Genomic DNA, 7014 nt, shown 5'->3' with positions numbered 1-7014 from the left:
TGTTTTGTCATCATTTGTTTTGTTTTTTTAATCTCATTTTGTGTACATTTGTTGTTGTTTTTCTTTTTTTTTGTATTTTTTTTGTATTTTCCTTGTAATTTTGGGTGTTTTTAAAGTATGTTTGTGAATTTCTGTTGTTGTTTTAGGGCCAGAGGTGTAAAGAGTACTAATATAACCCACTCAAGTAGAAATACAGTTACTTGATTAAAATTGTATTCAAGTACAAGTAAATCATACATCAAATACTCATGTACAAGTTAAAAGTGGCTCAATTAAATAGTACTCAAAGTAATTATTATACTGTAGTTACTTTCACCCCCCACTTTTATTTTTGGTAATAAATCTTGGTACGGTTCCCTTACATACTCATGCAGGAACTTAAAAAGGAAGAGATGAGATCTTCCATTGATAATTTTAAAACAATAAATAATAATTTACTCAGTCACGGTTGGGTGTAGAAATGTAATGAATTACTTTACTTCTTTTAAAACATACTTAAGTACCAGTAAAATTACCGATTTAGAAATATACTAAAAAAAAGTACAAGTACCCATAAAAGCAACTCAGTTACAGTAATGTGAGTACGTTACCTCTAATAATGTGATCAATAACACAGGAAACAACAAAGGGTTTCCGTATGTTTTTGTCATCATTTGGTTTATTATTTTTTTTATCTCATTTTGTGTACATTGTTTTTTGTTTTTAAATATTTGTCTATTTTTTGAGTCTATTTGTGTATTTTATTGTTGTTTAGTAAATTTTTCTGTCATTTTGTGTGTTTTCTGTGTATATTGCATGATGAATCTGTATATATTTTGTCTACGATCAATAAACCCTGGAAGCTCTAGTTTTAGCTTAATTAAACTCAACTCAGTCAGTTATCCTGGATGAGTTAATCCTACTTTAGTGCAACAGGCCTCAGCATTAGTTAGATTCATCATTAAGGATATTTTAAAGTCATTAGTGTAATTACCTACTTACAAAGTCTTTAAAGAAATGACTGTAAATTTCCCATTTAGATTCTCTGTTGATAATGTTCTATTTCATTCTTCCTGACCGCCAGAGGCAGTGCATAATTATGGATTATATCCTTGGTGGACGCGTAGGTCGAGTGTGTATACAAACAGTCACATGTGACCCAGGATAACCCTCCCTCTCCTATAAAGGACCGGTGTTATCCTGTCATCATTCATTTTTTATCTTCTTGCAAAGTAAGTTTGCGTTACAAGTCTAGAGACTGTTATCTACGTGCACGCAATACTTCCAGTAGTCAATGACACATCACGTTTTGAGTCTCGTAACTGTGGTTGGAGCTGCGTGCCAAGGCAACGTCCTCCAGAGGCTGTGTCTGGTTGTCTATTAGGCTGATAGTGATCAGGAGTGTCCGGTTGGAGCAGCGTGTAGCTTCCAGCTGATCTGGTCACCTGCCTAAAAGCAAAAACGTGCCTCGGGACGAGAAACAATTGTGCACGAAGTGGACTTTGAACGGTAATAAAAACAAAGTTAGGTAATATACTGTAGCGTGGAGTGGCTGCGTTCCTGTTGCGATGTTTTGTTTTTTCTATAGGTGGTTGTTTGGCTCCCGGTCTTTTTTTCAGTTACTTGTATGACGTGAACTCGCTCTCTTTTAAGTAAGGTTAAGCGATCATCATCATCATCCTTAAACGACAGATCTACGCAGTGAAGAATGAACTCGCTCCGAACCCATTCAGTGAGTTGGTTTGGTGTGAGTTGTATTACAGCCTGTCTTTAAAGGAAGCAGGCGTATTAATATTTACCTTTGTTGAAGTTAATCTCATTGGTGGGTAAAGATTCCATAAGCAGCAGGAGTTGGTTTTGCAATGCTGCGGCCCGCATGGGTCGTCTGGGTACTACACTCTCCCACCACATGTTGTCTTCTACAGTCACTGCAGGACCCCAATAGGGACCCCTCAAGTACTCAAGGCCTCAGTGATGCTTCACTGCAGTCTTTCGCCTTTATGCTACACCGAGTCCAACATGGCAACCACAGTCTCCTATTGGTGGCCCCAAACTGGCCCGTTCGGCCGTGGTTTCCAGTCCTACACGGGCTCCTAGACAGGGTCCCATGGAAACTCCCGAAGAGGCGAGACCTCCTTTTCCAACTGGAAGAACACATTTAGCATCCGAATCCAGACCACCTACAATTATGGGTTTGGCCTCTGAAGGGCCAGAGCCACTTTTAAGGGAACGTGTCTGTTGTCGATACCATTTTAAACTGTAGAGCAGCTTCCACTAGATTACAGTATGCAAATAGGTGAAAATTGTTCACACAGTGGTGTAGCCAACAGTGGGAGGCACCAGAGCAGTGCTCAGTGCCGATTATACTACGTTTCCTGCAAGCGTTACTTGACCAAAATTGCTCGGCCTCAACCCTGAAAGTCTATGTTGCAGCCATCTTGGCCCATGGAGCAAAGATGAGGAATCAGACTATTGGGTCAATGACGTTAGTTACTCGCTTCCTAAAAGGGGCGCAGTGAAAAAAAAAAAAAACCCATTCACGCAGTACGGGTACCCCCCTGGGATCTACCGGTTGTATTACAAGCGCTCTGCAGTCCTCAGTTTGAGCCCCTTGAACAGGCTGAACTAAAATGGTTATCGGCCATAACATCGGCTAAGAGAGTGAGTGAACTCCATGCACTCTGTTTCACCATCCTGCATGCGCTGGAAAGCAGATGGTTCTGGGGTCACGCTGTTGCCAAACCCCTCATTTCTACTAAAGACGCTACCGCCCCCACACGTCAACCAGGCAATGGAGTTGGCGGCATACAACCTTGCACACATTACCGGCGGGGAGGATGAAAGTGCACAACAGCTCTGTTCGCTTCGATTGCTCCAAAGGTAGCAACATCCACATTTCGCCGGTCAGACGCAGGGTCAGTTTTCCACAGTGGGCCCAGATAGGGTTTAGCCTTGTCAGCAATGCGGCTTTCTAAGTGGGTTGGGGAGACGATTGCTGGTGGATACAGGGCCAAGGGACTTCCTGTACCTCTGTCAAGGGTCATTCAACCAGGGGGGTTGCTGCATCCAGGGCTTTATTGAGAGGAGTGCTTCTTAATGAGATATGTGCGGCAGCTTCCTGGGCTTCACCGGGCACCTTCACCCAATTCTACAGGGTCAACATAGCAGTACCACAGGCCTTTGCTGCAGCAATGCTACCGCTACTGCCTATTGGTCCACAGTGAGGTGAGTGCAGATTTGTCATGACAAGGTTGGCATAAGTCATCCATAACTATCCACTGCCTCTGGCATAAAACAAAAGTTACGCATGTACCTACGGTTCTATTAACTCTGGATGACCGCCAGAGCTTCTCGGTCAGAATCAGGAGGGATGAAAAGATTTTCACATGAATGATGACAGGATAACACCAGTCCTTTATAGGAGAGGGAGGGTTATCCTGGGTCACATGTGACTTTGTTTGTATACACACTCGATCTATGCGTCCGCGGAGGAAATAATCCATAATTATGCACTGCCTCTGGCGGTCAGGAAGAATTCATAGAACCTTAGTTACATGCGTAACTTTTGTTTGTGTCCTCCAAAGTGGTCTGTGCCAACATTGCTGCTCATTTTAGGATGTTGTTGATTAATACTGCAGTAAATATCTAGTGAATGGTAATAATCATGTTATGGTTGTGGCTGATTTCATGTATTGCATGACTTGCATTAACACAAAGAGGTTGTTATGTAACTGTGCAGTATTATTACATAAGACTCCCAAAGTGTCAATCAAAGAAGCTTATTTAACATAAATCACTGCAGTGTTTTTATAAAGGTGGGAAAAGGACAAAATAGTGTTTCCCACATTAAGTCGGGTCAGGTGAACTGGAGCTGAGGATGTAGGAACTATTTTTGATCCATTCTTAAAGGTATTGATCTAAAGGTGAATATTAGTGGTTATATTGACCTCTGGTAGAAAGACATTATGTCTAAACGACAAACACAGCTGGACAACAGGGGGGCTAACGGCTAATATGGAAACACTGGATGTTAGCGACGACATCTAAAACACTTTACACTTAACACTAGCTTTACTTTATTTGTCTGTGAACAGTCTGACTCAAAACTAATGGACTGATTGGGGATGATCCAGATCAATAAACTGATTCTGGATCTGTTTGGAAAATCCAAAATCACTCTCTCTTATTATTAGAAAAATAAAAAATAAAAATAATAATATATATGTCTGGTTAGTTCCTTAAACACTCCAAGTTTAACCCAAATCAGATCCAGATTCATAGCAATTCTTCAAAAAAAAAAGAGGTGTCCGTACATTGTGAATCTATGGTTATTAATGGGGATAGACATTTATTCCAATCCTTTAAAGTGTGAATTATGATGGTACTATAATCAGGATCATTCATCCAAATAACGGACGATATATGGAGCTTGGCAAAGTTTTGACTCCAGTGCTGATTTTAGGGCCCGAACACCAAAGGTGGCGCGAAGGCCCTTTTGTTTCTGTACGGATTATATTTATTATTATTATGACACTTTACTTGGATTTTTGAGGCCCTTTCCTGGAGTGCAATTTCTCACAATTTAGCCGAACGATATAGTTTGATGAAAAACTTAATGTGTAGTTTTTTGATACAATTTCAGGACTTGTTAGCGCCACCTAGAGTTTGTAACTTTCCACTGGTTTGAACTAACTGGATGGCATTCAGTAGGTACAGTGTATGCATTGGACTGTGACAGCAAAGATGTAATTTGGACCTATAACTTAAATCCAAAGATAAATCTGCAGTTTTTAATTTAGCGTAGGGTGACCAGATTTTTAAAACTCAAAACCAGGACAGTAATTTATGCAGAAGACGACAGATTTTCAAAATAAACTATTTGTAATGAAAAAGGTCAGATTAACAACATTTCTTTTTTCTTCCTTTTGGATGAAATGTATTATCGTAACGGCTGAACCAAATATAAAATGGCCATCAGTAAAAAAAAAAATCAGTAAAATAATTTTAAATAATCAAAAAAACTTGCTTTTCTTTTTGGCATGTTGAAGGAGGAAGCGAACGAGTAATGTTGTCAATGCCATCAAGTGGAAGACTTTTGAGCTTTTTAATTGGTTTATAATGCAAGTGCTACCATGGCAACTGTTGTGATTGACAGCTCAGAGTCCACAGAGATCATGTTTTTAAGCTAAATGCTTCTTTCAGGGTCTATTTTGTCAGTAGCAACAGACTAAACTTGTGACAAACTGGGACAAATCAATGGTTTTGGTGAAAATCAACTGGGACACAGGACGTAACCCTGAAAACCAGGACTATCACGGTAAATTGGGACGTCTGGTCATCCTAGATTTTCTCTCAGAGAGCTTTTCTTTTATTGTTTGTGAGTGCATTCATGAAATTTCTTTAGAAACATTTACTTATTCACTCTTTGGAAGTTACATGAATTTAATACAAGTTAAACATTTAAATCAGTTGGTTTTCTTCTCGTTAATCTCTCCAAACCAGTTTGACTCAACACTGATAAAACAAGCAATGTAAGCTAACGCAAGACATGTTTAAATGTCACCCTCTGTGATGACAAAAACAATCATATTTTCCAGTTTGTCTTTATTTTTCACTTGTTCCTCTTTAATTAAACTAATGTTGGATGATTTTCCAGATGGAAGTGGAGCTTCTCTTTTAGCTTGAAGGCAAACGTCGCAGTAACAAAGCTTCTACAGTTTGAAATCACTGTGGGGTGTTGGCAGTGTGCCATGTTGCATGAGGACATGATGAAAGGTTTGTCCTTTGGCATTTCTCTGGATATGAAAACCAGTCTGAATGTGTTGGCAATGCCCAACCGTGCACAGTAGCTACTCCAGGTCCAGAGTGAGTGTGAGGGTTTCAGTGAACTTGGTGGTTTCCAACCAAAGCTCAAACATTCATCATCCATACTCATTGTTTTTATAAACAAATAAAACAATTATTGATACATTCCAGAGCCAAAATGTCAATAAAACCTCAATAAATGTCTTTAAATCCTAATAATAGTGTTGAGGGACACATTCTAACACGACGATGCTACGTTTGGAGCAGAGAGAGCTACAGTAGAAACATGTCATTTGTAACATGCTATGCAGCAGTTATTTTAACTGGTGAAGTTGTGAAAGCTCAAAGCCGTAAACAATCCATTCCTTAACCTGAAAACTCCTACAAAAACTCCTGCATTGTTCCTGTCTATCGGGTTGTTTCATGTCATTTCAACAAATGTCCCAATGCACGTTGGTCTCAAAAAGTTCTGAGATTTTTACCAATTGTTCCATGATTATTCTCTAGACAAAGTGTACATTTTTATTTTGATTGTATGAAAATGTTTTGAGATATGGACAATTTATTTTTCCACCATTTTCAGCTTCCAATATCTCAAGAACTACATCACGTAGGAAACTGTAATGTGGTATAATAATATAGCTCCACCCACTCTCTCAAAATATAGAAAAACATCTGCTATACATCCTATCTGGTGGACATGTCAGCTCCTTTAAATAGGTCTGGAACATGTTTGGTCCTTTATTAAACTACTTAGCATATGTCTCAGCTCCCTGTAATGTGATCAGCTTAGAGCTATGAACATAGACTGTTCACATCACTAATGATTAGTCACATATATGCGTTGGTTCTCGGCTCACACGCTCTGGAAATCAGGAAAAAAAAACTTTTTTTTTTTTTAAACTATTTCCATTAGTCCATAACTACATGTGGGAATGTAAGAAAATATTCTGATCTTGTTTTAATTTATAGTATAAATGCTACTCTTTCTTGGGATGTAAAAAAAACAAAAAACATTTCTTTATGCAACTTTTTTTTTTGGACCCCAACTTTGGGTTATTTCACTAATCACAAATAATGAAAATCCTTTACATGAGGCCTTTGTAGCTCGGCTCTGTCTAATAATAATTTATCGTTTATTAGTTTTTTCCATTTTCCCACTAGTAACGTAAAGAAAATCTAACCATTGCATCAGAAAAACATTTAAATTTGAAAACATATCTTTCTCTT

The sequence above is a fragment of the Gouania willdenowi genome, chromosome 5 (genome assembly GCF_900634775.1).
Source record: "Gouania willdenowi chromosome 5, fGouWil2.1, whole genome shotgun sequence".
NCBI classification, from domain to species: Eukaryota; Metazoa; Chordata; class Actinopteri; order Blenniiformes; family Gobiesocidae; genus Gouania; species Gouania willdenowi.
This window is presented reverse-complemented; position numbering follows the sequence as displayed.